We start from the raw sequence: 18578 nt of genomic DNA, 5'->3' as shown, positions 1-18578 counted from the left end.
TCTATACTATAGAACCCTGATTGATACACCATCTTCCCACGCCCCCAACTGTAGGAGACAGGCTGTAAGGTTTACCAATGATCCAACTGAAGCTTCTCTCATTAGGCTTGGATTGAGAGACCTGAAACACACCCACCCACCCCCCTTGAGAGGTTTTGAGCGTACAACAAACAAACCTTTTCAAAGCATCTTCTATATATTCCCACAGTCCTTTCTTCCCTTGCTATGAGAGCCCATTCATAGAATCCTGGCCCCTTAGAAAAATTCAGTTTGATCAGCTATCTCCTCCTTTATCTGATACGTATCATTAAGCTTCTTGATCAAAACCTATGCTTTCTTATCCTTAAATAGGATACCTGATTCATATAAGTATGTGACAAGGAATTCAGAAAGCATTTATCCTCATGTTATGGTTGTAGCCAACCAACACATATGCTACACAGTCTACAGAAGTGTCCTAACTTTCAAGGAGCTTCCTTGTACTTGAGAGAGACAAAATTTACAAACATTTTTTTTATACTTGAATAGGATTTAAGAAAAATAAAAAACATAGCTTAAAGTGATCGTAGGTGGCCATTGAAAGCATGATGCTCTTTTGAAATAGTGGAAAGGAGGGCAGAAGAAACATATATCAATTGTGAAGAATAACAGAAGTAAATGGATCAGTCAGTTAAAGATGAGTTTCAAGGGAAAAAAAAACAAAACAGAGGAACAGTGAGATAAGAATGGAAGGTACTGGTGGAGTATAAAGTTTGAATTCTAGAATGAGATTGGATAATGTAGTTGTAGATCTTGACATTCAAACATCAATTTATATTTTATGTGATGGGCATTATGGTTAGAGAAGCAAATTATCTATGTGTGAGGAGTTGAGCAGCTCTGTGCAAGACGGGTGGGAAAAAAGATGGAGAATGATAAAAATATTTGAAGGATAGCAAGCTAGCTAGAATTCTGCTGTGAAGATCTAGCTATGAGTGGAGGCCTGTGTCAACAGCAGAGAGGTAGCAGGAGATAAAACATTAAAGACACTCAGTGGACCATTCCAACTCCCCATGTTATCCTTGCTTTGGTTATGATGGGACCTGTTTACAGAATAGTTAGTGTAAGAGCGGGACTGTACCCAGTTATGCAGATTCCCGGACATGTATTATGTCCCCATGGTTTCAATTGAGATGTATCTCTTTGAAATAGCTTAGAACTATTCTTACTTCTAACATAAGATGTTATTCTCCCAAACACCATCAAAATGTGTTGATGTACACTTATTGAAAAAAAAATGCTACAGGCCCAATTATATGATAAAATATGGTAATAAAACATAGGTATTTTTACTTACCTATGGCAAACTAAAGGCATTTAGTTCTCAGTTCAGTTTTCTTTCTATTTAAGTGTCTTTGAATTAACTAAAACAATATACTGCCACCATTAAAAGAGAAAGTAAATCACAGTACCTGGATATAACCCTGGGAGGTAGTTCTTTTTTTTTTTTTTTAATTTTTTAATTTTTTAATTTTCTCAGCAGGCTGGGAAATTTTGTGAAATTTTCTAAGTTGGAATACAAAGTTCTGAGAGGGAAGGACGAGTGGGTACTTTGCTTTGAGGAGTGCTTTTGAAATGGGTATTTAAGGTTTTTGAGGAGTTATTTACAGGAATAGATTGGATAAAATGGCAACATACAAGATGGAAGTGGCAACCTCAGCAGCTTCCTTTCTCACTGTCAGTGGTGGGGAAACACTTAGGATAATTGCTAGACAAGTGGTGAGCTCGGTGGGAAGCATGAGATTGATTTCCACTCTACCTCACCCTTGGTATTTTATATTTTTGTAATTATACCGTGTCTTTTAATATTTCTTTTGAGTGTAAAAATATTTTTTCTTAAATCAGTGTTTTTTAAGATTCCTACAAATTTTTTAAAAATTATAAATTCAATGTATGTTGAGACAGCATCTGGATGTAACAAACTTGGTTATTCAACAAATATGCTTAAAGTACTTGAATGTTTTTTATGTGAAAATGAATTCATAGCATGGAGTAACTGTATATTAGATATTTGGTGAATAAATAAATGAAGATTTACACACAACGTGCCAAATAATTAAATAAGGTCTTCCTTTTTTACAAGTAAAAACATGTTTATTCTCATAAAAATGTTTGTATTTATAAAGGAAAATATCTATTTAAGATCCTATACTTTTTCACTTCAACTATGGTTTAGTTTGCTTGATAGTATCTCACACTTTTTCCACCATTCAAGGACAATATAAGAACTGATTTGAATTTCATGTTTATATTCTGACTTTGCTAATGATATCGAAGTTATAATAACGTGAGACAACAAGAAATTTTTGTAAATGGTAGTTTAGGAGGTATGTGTTTGGTTCTAATACCAAACTATGGCAATTGTAAGCCATGGAACTATTGGAACTGGAAGCAATCCAACATCTGGAATTTGAACAGAGAGTTGGAATGACTTGCCAATTGTGCTTCATTCAAAATGTTTGAATGTAGGGACAAGGACACACATTTATCATACTCATTATTTTAGTCCAACCGGGATCAGAGGCCCACTGTGCACAACTTCTTTGGCAGAAGTGCTTTTCAGTACATGGATTCCTTTTATATTCACTCATATCATGTACAATATTGTACCTCCCAAGGTGGGACATACTTCAGCTCTCTCAGCTGCAGAAGTCTGGAACAATCATCAATCCATCCCGCAAAGACCCCCAGCTGGAGATGCTTTAGCATTTTTACTGAATACCTTAGGGAGATAGCTCTTAGAAGACCATGCCCCCATAGAGAGCAACTGAGAAAAGTGGATAAAGTGCCATGCCAAAAAACCAAACAAAACAAAATGGAAGAGATTAGCTAACTACTGATTAAATCAGGCATACAGTCATTAAGATCTTTTTGGGAGGGCATAGTTTCAAAGAAGCTGGACCTTCTTTAAGCTGATTTCTCTTAAGGTCAGGTACAAGTTTTTGGCATAAGTTGAGAAGTTAAGAATGCAGGCAAAATGTTGATGCTCAAATTCAGAGAATACAGTAGAGCTTTTGATAATCTAAGATGGATGGAGAGACAAAAATTTCAGTATGGGGAAATCAAGGAAGCTAGAAATTAACAGGCTGATATCTTGTTGAGTAAGGAGGTGTACAAAAGTAAATTTTAGATTCTGAAGGTTCCTATGCTAGGTATTTATCAAACTGTTAAGCTCTGTTGGGCAAGAAACTAAAAAGTGCTTTTTTTTTTTTTTTTGGTCACGCCGCACGGCATGTTGGATCTTAGTTCTCTGACCAGAGATGGAACCCAAACCCCCTGCAGTGGAAGGGCAGAGTCTTAACCACTGGACCACCGGGGAAGTCCCGAAGCTAAACAGTGAAGCAAAACACAAATTAAAATGACCCAGTAGTCTGTAAAACAGGTTGCCAGTATCAACTAAAGCTGTAGACATGACTTGATCCAGCACTTCTACTAGTCATGCTCAGCAGAAGGGTGTACCTATGTGTTTATAGGTGTAGACATGTGTATCAGAAGAGATCTTTAATAATGCTCACGGCAGCAACATTCATAATTCCTAAATCTGAGAACCCCAAATGTCCATGAACAAAGAAATTATGGATAAATAAATTATGTGATCTATTTATACAACAATAGCAATTAAAATGAATGGACAATGAAATGAAGGAATGAAAAACGAAATGAAGAAATCTCAGAGGTTGAATCTTAATTGAAAGAAACAAAACAACAACAACTATATATATATATGTCAAAGCTAACCTAACGTAGAGTGTTAGATGTGAATATTATGATAATTTGGGGAGCCAAAATTGCAGGTGGGAAAGGATAAGACAGTGGTTGATGATGATTATCTTCTCTTCTTTGATCTGGTGATAATTATTGGAAGAAACTTTGTTGACTTTACACTTACTATTTGTAAACTTTACTGTATTTATGTGAGCAACTAAGCCCGCGAGCCATGACTACTGGTCCCGCGCGCCTAGGGTCCATGCTCCGCAACAAGAGAAGCCACCGCAATGAGAAGCCCGCTCACCGCAACTAGAGAAAGCCCGTGCGCAGCAACAAAGACCCAACACAGCCAAAAATAAATAAATAAATAAATATTTTTAAAAAAGAAAGAAAAGCTATAGCAAGTATGAGGAGTAGAATATGTGGACTCAAGGAGTTAGATAATGTGGCTAGAAATGTGTATGGTGACAATTACGAAAATATATTATTTTAAGATTCAGGGATCCAGTGCAAACTTCCTCCCTAATGTTCTTTTCATGCCGGTTAACGTTTAAAAAAACCTCGCTGTGCACCAAGCTGAGAAAGACCAAAAAGTAAAGATGTATCTCAGACATTTTATGTTTAGTTTAATTGGAAAGATAACATATAGACACAGATACCAAAATACATAGTAGCAGGTAAGTGATAAATGAGTTGTACAACACAGACATTGTAAACAAAGAACAAGTCATGGAGAACTTGAAAAATTAGGGAATTTTCCTGGGAAATCAGTTTTGTATTTCTACTTGATGAATATACAGCATTTTAATGAAAACACTGGAAGTTGTTTTCGCATACATGATAAGTTACAGATGCAGAGACATAGTTATGGATGCATCCCAGGGTGGTCAGAAAACCAGAGCTCGTATCTGGGAACAGAGATTTCAGGAAGGATAAAATTATAATGTGACACATATACAAATTGTGACATAATACAGAAATCTTAATTGCCATCTTGTAGCAATTTATCTGCATGATATTGGTAATGGGGAGTCAGTGAAAGTTCAGCCAGGCAGTCGATAAATATTTATTGAGGAGCTACTATTTTCCCTTGGAAGGGAAGTGGCACGAGAATTCTTGGAAGTTAATTTAACAATTGTATTTGTGAATTCAGGAAGCTAGCATAAGGGTATTGTAACATTATGGCACAGTGATAGCAGTCTAGAATATGGTGAAAATGACTGCAATGGAAAAGAAGGGAAAGCTGGAAAAGACCTTTTGAAGGGAGACTCAATCGTGGTCGCTGTTTGGATGCTTATGGTTAGTATGAGGGAAATAAAGATGAAACCATAAATATTAAGCAGAGGTGACCAAGATAACTATGGCAATATCAGCAGAAACTGAGAACCCTTGAAAGGAAGTAGGTGGTTAGCAGGGAATTAAATATTGCTTTGAGAAATCGGAGCATGGATCTCTAAACAAGAACTCAAGATCTCTCTAAACAAGAATGGCCTTGATACAGATCATCTAGCAAAAAGGGGAGTGGAAACCATGCTAATACAGAAAGATAGAAGGCTGTGGGAAAAAAACCCTGTAGAATGTTCTTATTTAGGGAGCTTGAGGTCCTAGGACTGGCTGCCAATTTAGGGGGTAGAAGGAAGACAAACTCGGTTTCCAAATAGAACACAGGGGCCACAGCAGTATAAACAGCGGGCATTGCCATTGTGAATTCTCAACGTCAAGGAGAAATGAGACTCAGAAAAAACTTTGAATTTAATACGTATGGTTTTATTTACGTCCTTCTGAACACATGAGAAGAATTAAAGGAAAAGTGTGTTGTGAAGAAATAATGATTTTGTGCATTGTTGGCACATGTTTTCTCTTGTGATCTGACTAAAATGAAGAGGCAGAAAATCGTTGTTTTTCTGAATTAAGAGAAATTTTACTTTGGGGAAGCTGAAAAGCTCTTTCATATATAACGGTTTTTTTTTTTTATAAAGAAAGGAATTGATTTGCTTTTAAGTAGGGTTCATTGTTTTACACTATAAGACACACAAATACAGTAAGAGAACAATTATTATATACTTTATATAAGTACTTTAAAAGGAGGAGTGCTGGTCGAACTCATTGAAAAGGCAGTAAATTCAATGTGCTTTGCTTCTTTGTAAATTTCATTATGGGTGAAGTTAAATCAGTCTTTGTACAAAGAATAACCATGATTATTGCCTTTGGGAAGGGTATCCAGAAGAGAAAGGTGCAAAGAAGTAAAGGAATTTTGATAATGCACAACATTATCGAGGAAGAGGAGGTGCCCTAGAATTCATAGGAGTGTAGTATAAAACCATGGTCATCAAAGAATTATTATTGGTGAAATACTTTACAAGAGAAGGACAACATTCAACAGCAAATCCAGGTATGTAAGGAATTTTATTAAATGAGAAATATAATATTTCATATATGAAGGAACTGATGAATGAATTCTTAAAATGGAGCTGTGAACACTGGTTCTTCTTAAGGAAAAAGTAAGGGTATATAACTTTGTTAATCTTACACTCTGAATTTCAGCTAAATAATGTATACTTTATTTCTATCCATCTGAGATTTACTTTTCAAATTTCAGGTTAAAATTTGTAATCATTATACAAAGCCCATAAGACATAAATGAAAATATTAAACTAGAAAGAATTATTAAAATTAAAAAAAAACTGTGCAGCAAAACACAGCATAAACTTAGCTTAATAGAAAAACCAGTCCAGGAAAAGTATTTGTGACACAAATAACAAATAGTTTATACATAACATATATCAAAAGACACTCGGAATCACTGAGAAAAAATGCAAATAAGCAAATAGAATATGGACAAATTATATAAGTATTTAAATCTCAAAGAAGTAGTGAAAATGGCTGCTAAAGATCGGAAATATATTAAAACAAGTTAGCACAGTCTCATTCAGATTGGCAAAAATTTATGTAGCCATACTGTAAGATATTGTTGAGAATGTAGGGAATTTGGCATTCTCATATGCAACAGCAAGGAATATGATATAGCAGTGATTCTTGGAAAAAAAGCATGAGTAATATCTGCTGTTTTTTCACATGTATATAGACTATCATCTGGCAATTCTACTTTAAAATAAAATCTATCCCACAAAAATACTCCTATCGGCGCAAAGTTATTTGTATGAGAATTTTTCGTGATAGTGTCCTAAAAAATAATGAAAATGGAATAATAATAATAGAATAATGGTGTATGCGTCCATACAGAGAAACACCAAGAAGACAGAGGAATATGTAATTCCACTTAATAAGATCAAAGATACACTTCTAAATAATAATAATAATAAAAGCAAATTGTAGAACAAGATGGAATAATGATAAGTATTAAGGAGAAAAATAGGAGGGAGGAGAGGGGGTACTGTTAGAGGAGTTTGGAATTTTATTTTAGATCATGTGGCCGGGAAAAACCTGCTTTAGAAGTGATTAAGTCAGATGGTTATAAATGCAATGTGGGTAAATGAAGGAGGGAAAGGGCACTGGGCTCATTTAGGGGAGAAAATGAAATTTAAATAAGGTGGTAGTGGGATATTGGGGCAAAAATTAGAAGTATTTGATTCACTAGCCATGTGGATAATGGAGGGACTAAGCACTCCAGGTGAGGGAAGGGCAAGTCCAAAGACCCTGGCCAGCTTAGGGAGGAGCAAGGGGGCCAATGTGATTGCCACTGTGAGAACAACGCTGTGAGGAAGAGAGATAGAGGGATGGGCATGGGGCAGATTGTGTTGGCTTTGTAGGCAACAAAAGTATTTTTGCTGAGTGACATGAGAAGCCAATGGATGATTTTAAAATACCTGCCTTTATTCCTGTGTTGAAATTAAGTCTTAGAGAAGCAAGAGGCTACTGTGCTAATCAAGGTAAGAAATGAAGGTGACCAGGACCAGGGTCCGAGTAGTGGTCAGATTCTGGACATCACCCAGAGACAAAGCCAGGAGTATATTTTGATGGATTGGATGACTGAAGTGAAACAAAGAAGTCAGTCTGGGGACTTCCCTGGCGGTCCAGTGGTTAAGACTCCACACTTCCAATGGAAGGGGCAAGGGTTCAATCCCTGGTCGTGGAACTAAGATCCCACATGCCATGAGGCATGGCCAATAAATAAATAAACAAATAAATAAATAGAGCCCTTATTAAAAAAAAAAAAAAAGTCAGTTTGCAGCCTGAGTATGAGAACAAAGAAATCACCATTTACTGAGAGAGAAGGGCTTAAGGAGACAGGAAGGCATGGTTTACAGACTGTGCTTTGTACGGTATTTTTCCTGCCATGGCAGTGAGTGGTGAATAAAATATAGATCCCATTCTCTCCAAACCATGCATTTTGCTCCTGATTATTTTTGCCAGAGTTTCTTATTACTTTTTTTTTTCCCATATGGTAATGCAATATGCACTTTGGTCTACATGAACCCAAAATTTTAGTCTGCATCTAACCAAAGAATGTTTCTAATTCACAAGCAGGCATTGATATTTGAGTGGTGTCCTTGAATGAAGGCTTACAGAGGGAAATCAGGAGCTCAGTTTTGACACAGGAAATTTGAGCTATCTATTAGATATGCATGTGGAGATGTCCAGTAGGCCCTGGGATTTGCTCCCATGGAGAGGAGAGGCTAGTAATATAAATTATATAAAGTTGGGGCTTCTCAGAATAAAATCTTAGGATGGTATGAGATTACCAAGAGAGTGAATGTATAAAGAGCAAAGGAAGACCGAGGTTATTCTCTGTGGCTCCCAAATAATTAGAATTTAGGAAATGAGGAAAGAGCAAAGGATATTGAGAAAGAAGGGCCAGTGAATATACAAAACATAAGCTTGCATGTAGAAAGTCTGCAAGAGAACATGGCCTCTCATTTAAGTGGTATTTAAAAGTGTTAATCTTAAAATCACTCAAGTGAGCTATGAATGAATTTTGACCTTTTGCAAAAGCACTTTATGAGACTTACCTTGAGAACCAGGACATTTGAAACGTATCTGACATTTTTGTATATTTACAAGATACACAGCTTGTGTTTTTAATGTAAGATCAGAATAAAAAATATTAGGGCAAATATTTTAAACTCATGAACCAATACCAGATAACAGGTTCTTTTTGACCGGATTATATACTTACGTATGTGTGTGTGTGTATACATATAGATACACATTTGTTTTGAAACAATGGGTTGTAGCATTCTGATGTTGACAATCTACATGACATACTGAACTAAACTTGGCCATGCTTTATTATCTGAAGTAAGTATGAAGTCTATGTAAGAGGACGTAACCAGAAATTTCTGCACAAAATGCTGTGTCAAACAGATCTTTTCACATCTCCCAAGAACCAGAGTCCATGTTACATATAGAACAGAGGAGAAATCATTCTATTGAGATAGATTTTCAAACCTAAATAACGTTTGAGGAAAATCACAATCAAAAGTAAAAAAGAAGGAAATTAATGCTGTTCATAGTTATCTCCCCAGAAGTAAAGTTTTATCCAGACTGAATCTAGTAAACCCTAATTTATCATCATTGCTGCACAGTTCTGATACCTCCCCCCAATAACTACATGAAGAACGTTTTATACACATAAATATATATTAAGAAAGTGTTTATTTTTCCTGACAGAATGGTTATAAATATCATATCTCTACCTATGGAAAGTAGTTTATCCATAAATCATGGCTACTTAGACCCAAGATATATTAAGTAAGGAAAAATGGAGTTCCACCACTTATAGAAAATGCAAATAAAAGGATATTCTCTGTATAAAATATGCATTAATGCTGGAAGTACATATTGCAGTTGGATGTTTGTATTTTAGAAACCATAGATATCTAAATTAAACTTTTATTTATACTTTAATTAAATATTTTTAGAAAACATATAGTTCATGTGACCTTAATTTGTTCAGCTCAGAAGCTATGAATGTCAAAAATGCTCCCTGCTACCCAAGGTATTTACAAAGACCCTGTTTACAATAAAAACAAGGCTACTAAATTAATGTATCAGTTTCTGACCACAAACTCTGTGAGGAAAGGGAAGTTATATAATATTACTACAGTTTAAGGTGATAAAACAGAGATTCAAACATTTTAAGGGACTTCTCTAAAATTTCCAACCGTTGACATGGGTGTTACAACCAGGTCCCTTGCTTCCAAGTAAAATTATTGCCATTATATTATATGTCCTATGATATGTCACCAAAGCATCGCTGGGATCCTTTAATCACAGACTTAAACATCATACTTGGCTTTGAATGGCATTTGCCTAATTTCTAAAATCAAATTCATCCCCCCCAAAGTAAAATTTCTCATCGAAAATATTTTAAAATCTGAAAAACAACAACAACAAAAAACCCTTCTGAAAACAATTAAATAGGAAGAGACCTAGAGTTATCTGGACAAATAGAAGCAGGGCAGAATAAAACATCGACTTTCAAAGTTAAAATATGGGAAGAACCACAAACTTTTGACCTTGTGTGTTCTTATACACTTACTAAAAAAAAAAAAAAAAAAAAAAAAAAATCACTAAAAATGTACAGTCTCCATTTGTATAAGTCCAAGTTTATTGTGCAGTTTCCTACACTTTCCAGAACAGAGCATTGCTCTAAATGATGCCCAAGTGACCTTGTAGAGTTAATTTATCTACATTAGTGTCTAACTTACAACCAGAAAGTGATTTAGAGTTTGACAAGAATAAAGCCCAGTAGGCACTCTATATATTAAGTCGCTAAAGTTCTAAATAATGCAATTTCCCATTCTTTGAAAAACTTATATAGCCACTACTCTTTCTGATTATATAAGCAATATGAAAATCCAAAAGCTGCAATAAATACAGATTAATTTCCTGGATTAAAACTATACAGATATAATCATAATTAACATTTACGTGTGTTTGTCTTTAAAAATCCTGTTATTTGAATGATTCCCAGTTCATATCAAAATCCCTTTATCCTAATAGATTACTCATTTCCCTTGTATCTCTTCATTTATTTGTTTCTATTTGCCAATCATGTTATCTGGAAATAATTTTTTAGATGTTTAATTGCAAGGTTTATTTCATTTTTATTTGTTGTTGTAGTTTTTGTTCTTATATTGTTAATATGAACTTCAAGAACATACTACAAACTCTAGTAGACTTCAGACCTTAAAAGAAATTCATATTAACTCAGATGTCACCTACCATTTATTTGCAATAGAGACCTTTTCTTTAATATGAGAAAGAAAATCTATTTGTAGCTAAGAAAGATTTTCTTCAGAATTGGAAATCATCTTTTTGGTATCTCCTAAATTAATGTATCTACTTAACTCTCCCTTGACCCACTAATGTAAAAATTTATATTCATAGTTATCCTTTATAAAACTATGTGTTTATTAGTTGGAATAAAAGATGTATAATAACAGTTTTAATTTTTAAAGTAATATCCAGAATTATTCTATGTGCTAGAGTTTTGTTTAGGACTTTGCATTCTTACTAATAAGTAGAAATAGCCAATAGCTTTCTTGTTTAGTTTTCTTCTTATTATTTCATCCTGTTGAATTTTTTTTCCAGGATACCATTTCTCTCCTAATAATGAAGATGACATCTTTGTGTAGACTTTCTTATCTCCCTTGTAAAGCATTGTCTCAATTTCTTCTTCCTTCCTTTTTCCCCTTTTTGCTTTATTTATTGCATAAATGTGTATAATTAGACACCCTATTAGGAACAGATGAAACAAAGGTGAGCATGAAAATATATGGACCCTGATACAAGGGACCAAATAATCACACCAACAAAAATGAATTTTTTGCCTCATCCGAAAGGCAAGGGAGATTTTTCTCTGGGGAATGTAACAGTACAGTTAAAATCTGAAAGATAGGCTGGAATTAAGCAAACAAATTTTGGAGACAGGAGTGTACCTGAGAGAAGAAACCAATTTAAAACTCTAAAAGAGAGACAAGGAAAGAACAAGAAGCACAAACAAGGCCAGTGTGCCTGGAATATACGGAGGAGGATGAAATACATCTTGTCAGCATTTAGACTTAAGGAACATTCTAAGACGTGTTAAAAAGTGCGATCTTTATGTAACAGTAACTAAGCCATTGTGGGATGTAAGCAAGTGGGTGACGCTATCCAGTTTGCCTTTGAGAAGAAAACTGGAAGGAAATGGCTTGGCCATAAGGTTGGATGCAGGGACAATAGTTTGAATGATGCTGCAGTAATTCAGGAGATGAATGATGTTCCCTTGAAATCGAGTGTTAGTGTTGGTGGGAGGGAAATCAGCATGCATGTGAATGAATATTCCCAGTCCCAATGCATGGGATTTTTCTCCTGTATGTTACTCTTCCCACAGCATTTTCCTGGATTCTACAACGCCAAATACTTTTCTAAGTACATGGTGTCTCATTGACAGGACCTGTCTCTCAGAGGATGGCTAGTCTGTCTCACGAAAAGATAGGAGAGACTCCACATACCGATACTATGCTTAGATGTAGGACAAGACTGAAAGGAATGACAGTTTTTAATGATCAGGATAAAAATCATGCTTTTGCCAGTTCATTAGGAGCTAACCAAGTGCCAACATTTGTGTGGATACTGCATCCAGCACAGGAGTTGCAATTGGGGCAGTACTTGGGTTTACTTGGGTCCTTTAGCCTCTACAGGACCCATTGAGATGTTGCAGGTACAGAACAGGTTGTTGAACAGCTATGCCTTGGGGAACACACTCCTATGCACTTTAAGTCTTTGATGTTGTACAAATCTCTGCAGCTTCTCCTGAGATGTAGTGTTCTGCTTTGCTCTCTTGGCTAGGGGCAGGCAGCTGCAGAAATTTCCATGTGGTCCACCTACCATATTAAGTTACTTCACAGGTCAGAGAGCCAATAGGGTGTGCATTAGTTCTCAAAGTGCAGCTCCCCAATCTACTGCTAAGCGTACCCGTCACAATTATGCACGTAGGGGTCAGGGGAATTGACTACAACGTGCATCTGTGGTCTCCTTGGACTCACTTTAAATGGTCTTTGGCCAGGGCTCCATGCTGTGGCTGGCTTCCTTACCAGTAAGTTCTACATTGTCAGAGTAAAATGAGTGATCATTGGGACTTTAGGGGACATAATTAAATGGGGGGTTCTCTAATCTCACATAATAGATCAAAACTAATATCTCCCCACTTGCCTCCAGAGTCCTTGCTCAATAATGTGCCAAAATGTTTCCAACATCCCTACCCCATTTTCCATAGGTCACGGTCATGTTCCAGCTTCAAGAAACAGTATAAACAGCTTATCAGGATCTGCTCCAGGTTCCTGGCCAGGTTATTAAAGCCTGAGTCAGTAAATTGACTCCAGGTGTTCACATATCAACACATTCTCATCCTTCCAATTTTATGTTCTGCCCTCTCTGGTTCCACAGCCCCAAGAGCCCCTCTGAAACATGTCACCCCAGTGCCTGTAGGTTCATACTAGCTTTATCCGGCAGGCTGAGTATGATTTTCCCTCTCAGAACTAGGGCTGTGTTTCCTTGCACAGACTAACATTTAATCTTACCGTCTAGAGCAGTGATTTTCCACTCAGCAGTGTCGGCAAAATCTGGGAACTTATTAGAAATGTAAATGCTTTACCTACCCAAGAACCACTGAGTCAAAAACTCTGCCTTTGAGCCCTAGAAATGATCTTATCAAGTCCTCTATGTGACTGTGATGGATTCTAAAGTTTGAAAACAATTAAGTTGAGGTCAGCAGTCAGCAAACTATGGCCCAGGATCTGAATCCCACCTGCTGCCTGTTTTCGTATGGCCTGTGACCTAAAAGTGGATTTGACATTTTAAAAAGGCTACATAAATACCCACATCATGATCTCAATTTTGCCTCTTGGCCCTCAAAGCAAAAACCAGTCACTCTTTTGCTGATTACAGAAAAAGTTTGCCAACGCTTTGTTGAGAGGCAATGAGGGAAGATGGGACAGAGTTTGGACAACAAGATCACCTCGTGAGACCTCTGTCTGAGAGCATGTCTTTACTTGGTCACCACTTGAGGAGCAGGTATTCTCTTCCACGACAGAAAGGAAGCTACTTCTCCCCGCCTGGAGGATGGAGGTGACGATTAGAGAAAACTGAAGATTCTTAGACGTGTTCATCCAAGAAGTGTCCCCATTGCAGGTCTCATGGCCCCAGTGTTACCTTATCAGGGACTTTGATTTAGCAAAGGAGACCTATTAAGTGTTGTATTAGTCTATGTATAACTCTGCAATCCTTACAATTCAATTTGGGGCCTGATTTTCAGCGCCATCTGAGATAAGCGTCCTTTTGAATGATGCCATAGGGGTATCCATGAAGAGTTTCGAATTTATGATTCAATTGAGCATGCCATTTCTATTTTCAAAGTTTCAAAGCCATTAAAAAAAGTCAGTTCACTCTACTGTCCTTACACTTACCATTGCCTCCTTCAAGCCTAAGCCAATTGCTCAACTCCCACCTTGCCCCATCACCAGCCATCAGGGGCAAGAACCCTATCATTGCGGTGTTTCTGCTTACCAACTGGGCTCTCTGTTCCTGTTACCACCAACAGGGGGTCCATATGGCTGTCGGCTCAGCGAGTACTAATTCCAATTCCAGTTGTGGAAATACTGCATCTTCCGGTCTTCATCTAGAGCCACTCATCGCACCAGCTGTCTTGTTTGGTTCCATCCAGGTGCAGAGCTAAGTCTAGGGATTGTGTGTGGATCTTTAATTTTAAAAAATATTCTCGAGCAACAGGAGTGGCAGACCAGAAAAGGAAAACAGAGAAAGAGGAACAGCTGATTAAAGGGTCTGCTATTGAGCCGACTCCTGCTATAGGTACCTGGGTCTCAGACCCATGGGGACCCTCCAAGAAACATTGTACTTAGAATTTTTCACCCAAGACATGAAAGAGTAGGGCATTTATTGGTCAAGAGATGTCCCAGCCAGGGCATGAAACTCTAGATTTGAATGAGGGTCAGAATGACTGAGAAACTCCTGCAGACAAAGAAACCCCAGAGGACAAAAGATGTAGTTGAAGTGAGGTCTTCCCGAACTACACTGCTGGCCTCTGTTTATGTCAGAATAGACCTCTGCAATGGCAGGAATGGAGAGGTAGGCAAAGATAAAGCAACACCAGGGGAAAAAGATGTGCCACATAGGAGAGAAAATATTTTTAGGCCCACAGAAGTAAATAGATGTCTTGGAATGCTGCTGTCTTAGAATTAATCCAGTAATACACCAATACTGTCTAACAGTCTCAGCTGTGCTAGGTTCCTGTGGCTTCCATAACAAATTACCACGAAGCTGGTGGCTTAAACCAACAGAAATGTATTCTCTGACAATTCTGGAGTCCAGGAGTCCAAAATCTATATTGCTGGACCCAAATCAATGTGACAGACTTAAGCTCCCCGTGGAGGCTCTGTTCCTTGTCTCTTCCAGCTTCTGGGGGCTGCCAGCATTCCCTGGCTTGTGGCTGAATCTCTCCAGTCTTCACGTTCAGCATCTGTGAATGTCTCTGCTCTATCTTCACACTGCCTCTTCCTCTGCGTCTGTCAAATATCCTCTGCATCCCTCTTGCAAAGATGCATGTGACTACATTTAGGGCGCACCTAGATAATCCAGGATACTCTCCATTCTAGATCCTTAACTTAACCATATCTGCAAACACACTTTCCCTATAAGGTAACATTTACAGATGTCAAGAATTAGGACCTGATATCTTTGGGGGCCATTTTTCAGCCTACTACACCATCTATTCTGAAATAATTGCCAGGGCTTAATTTGAGATTTGAGCAAAATGTAGACGTACTCTAGTCTGAGTGCTTATTTCATTTTCTTAAATTTTAAGATAAACTTATTTTAATATTTTATTAAAAATGATTTTGAAGTCAATATATTAAGATACTAATAAATGTTTTTAGAATTTGCTCTTGCCTTTTATAAGACTCACCAACAGGAGATAAATACTCTTCTTACCATGTGTTGATGTAAGGTGAATAAAAGTATCATGAGACAGAAATTTGATTACCTCATTCAATAAGAAATAACATTTAGGAGAGTAAAGAAATGCTAAGAATACAACTTAAATGTTGCACAGTACAGACATAGGTATAAAAGAAAAAAAAAAAAAGAGCCACAGTAGAAAAATTGTCTCTAATTGCTAGCCAATCATTATTATTATTATTATTATTATTTTTTTTTTGGTGAAACCATATTCAAGTGTCTTCATGAGTAGTTCTTATTCAGACAATAGAACTACTGGACAAACCCACATGCAAAGTTATACTGAAAAAGTTAAATCATGAAGAGATTTTTTTTTTTAGTAATTAGTGAAAGAGATATTTGAAGTGGTGTAGTACCGATACAGTTCATTAATATTTTTTTCCTTGAAAATAATGTTAAGGAAGATAAAATTTTTGCTTAAATAAGTCATTTTTAATATCTAAAATATTATTTTCAAGTAATACTTTCTTTGTTATACTTGAAATAAATAGCATATGATTTATTTTGCCAAATGTTTTTCTTTATGAAGGTGCTTTTTATTTGCAAATTGGGGATATTAAGTGTCATGGTGATTGTCATGGCAGGGTTACTTTTTATTCTTTAAAAAAGAATTAAAAGCCCACAAAAATTGTTAGCACATAAGTTACACTCATTTTAGATGAGTGTAGCCAGACAATCTAAGGTTCTTGTAGATCTCCTTAAGCAGTCTCTGATATTCCCTATATCTAACTAAGAACTTAATCACACAAAAGACAGTAAAATTAAAGATATTTCATTTTACATTATAAAAATAAATTAAATGTATAAGTTAATAAATAAGTAGCAGTTCCAAGTTAAATATAAAAAATATAGATCTTTAAATTATTTGTAAATGTATATTTAAAAGTCCCAAAGAAAAAATAAATAATGCAAATATTTCCCATACTTAGTACAGTTATAACTATAACTACACAGCATAATTTTGTGTTTATTGGGTTAAAAGATGGTGTATAGTGATAATTAAAGAGTACTTATGAAGTCTGAATAATTGAACATCCAGCTGTTGTGTTTGGCTTTTGATATGGGTGTAGGGAAAGGGGAGATGGCATTGTTGCAAAATTACAAAGGACCATTTACAGATGGTGGAAACCCAGCCTCTGCCCTTTGGGCATTTCTAGGACATCTGGCGAGCCATATGAATCTAGACAAGATTAAGGGGAAGACGTGAGATGCTTGAATATAAATGCCTTCTGATACAGCAAAGGCTTCCTGATGAAGCTCAAAAATTGGCTAGAATTTAGACAAAGATGCTTTTCTCTGCTGAGGAGGAGAGTATCATCTATTATAAACTAGGGGCTCTTTGAGGGCAAAGACTGGTCTTATTTCATATTATAACATGAGCACCAAAATCTACAGTTATAATGGTACATTGCGGTCATTTATCTTGTCCCATTAAACTTATTTTGAATAACCAGTGTGGTACCTGACACATGAAAAAATGTCCAACAGTTTCATTTAAATGATTAAATCATTTAAAATATAGAAACTGTCATATATAAAGGTGATTTCTGATACAAATGACTTATGATTTCATGTATATTTTGATGCTAAGAATAATTTCCTATAGCCATCTATTTGTTTATGCAAGAAAGAGGCAAAAAGTGAGAGGTACCTGAGTACACAAGAAGAAGGAATCTATGTGTAGGACAGAAAAGAAAATGCCAGGTTAAAACAAAAATGATGGCAATGATGAAGGGCGAGTTTGCTTTCCTCATTCTTTACATTTGGGGTGACTAAATTATCTTGGGGAGGAATTGTATCCCAGAATAACTTCAAATCTAGGGAAGCCAAATATCCTAATTTCTGAGATCTTCTTTATTACTGTAGGTCAAGAACAGTTGTCATTCCTTGAGGAGTGAGCAGACAGTGGAGAGAGCACAGCATTTGTAGTGAGGAGATATTTTAAGCCAATATTTCCACATATTAGCTGCAAAACCAATGGTACTTTAGTCTCCCAACGATTTTAAGCCTGTGTGTACTTTACTTCTCTCAGCCTCAGTTGTTGCTGCTATTGTTTTTTTTTATTTGCTTGTTTATTGTTATTACAATGAAATGCCTCTGATAGTAATACTTTGAGAATTATATTTTAAAGCCCTTTTAAAATGCAAAATGTAAAACAAAAGTTAGTTAGCAGTAGTAGTAACTACAAAGTGAACCTGGAGTTTTAAAAAGGAGATTGTTAAGTCTGTTTTCTGCTAGTTTGACATTCAAACTTGCTTCCAGAGTACCTTATTACATACAGTATTTGTGTTTGTAGAAATTCAGTTCTGAAAATATTCCTTAATTCATCTGTGAGCGTAGAACAAGTGTTCTTCTTATGGTGATAGGAAAGATGCAGAGCATCTATCAAAGAGGCAAAAAAAAAAAAAAAAAATCAAAACAAAACAAAATCTAAAAATGCTGATGGCCAAATTAAGGATGACAGTGTGGTGCTTTATAATGATTACTTAGATTACGTATACCTACCCTGCATTAGATGCTTGCTATCTGCCAGGCTCTATAATTAGTGTCTTGAATGTGTTATTTGAGTTAATACTGACAAACCCTGTGAAGTACATATCTTTGCTTCTATTTCTTATAAGTGAGGAAAACAAGTTTTACTGAGGTTAAAAGTCATGCATATAGTTAGTAAACACGTCAATACCAGTAAAAGGCAACATCATTCACTCAGCTGCTTCAGCCAAAAGATGTGGAGCCCACCATGACTCCTATTTTTTTTTTAATAAACAAAATTGAATCCAAGCCTTATAAACTCTATCCCAAATCAACTTCCTGCTCATCATTCCCACAGCTACCACTTAGGTCCCAAC

At 36.1% G+C, this 18578-nt stretch overlaps 2 long non-coding RNA genes across 2 annotated transcripts in view; one reads left to right on the top strand and one right to left on the bottom strand.

Annotated features, from left to right (window-relative positions):
- The window catches only part of LOC309647430, a 913030-nt gene that overhangs the window by 710718 nt on the left and 183734 nt on the right, over window positions 1-18578 (bottom strand). The gene's annotated exons all lie outside the window — the stretch shown is intronic.
- On the top strand, window positions 9159-17545 carry LOC309647425. Its single transcript, XR_014256043.1, has 2 exons — window positions 9159-16391; window positions 16422-17545. It is a non-coding gene; the product is annotated as an uncharacterized lncRNA (long non-coding RNA).

Source organism: Balaenoptera physalus (genome assembly GCF_965194825.1).
Source record: "Balaenoptera physalus genome assembly, chromosome: 18".
NCBI lineage: Eukaryota > Metazoa > Chordata > Mammalia > Artiodactyla > Balaenopteridae > Balaenoptera > Balaenoptera physalus.
The sequence above is the reverse complement of the archived record's forward strand: the minus strand, read 5'-3'. Positions and strand labels throughout refer to the sequence as shown.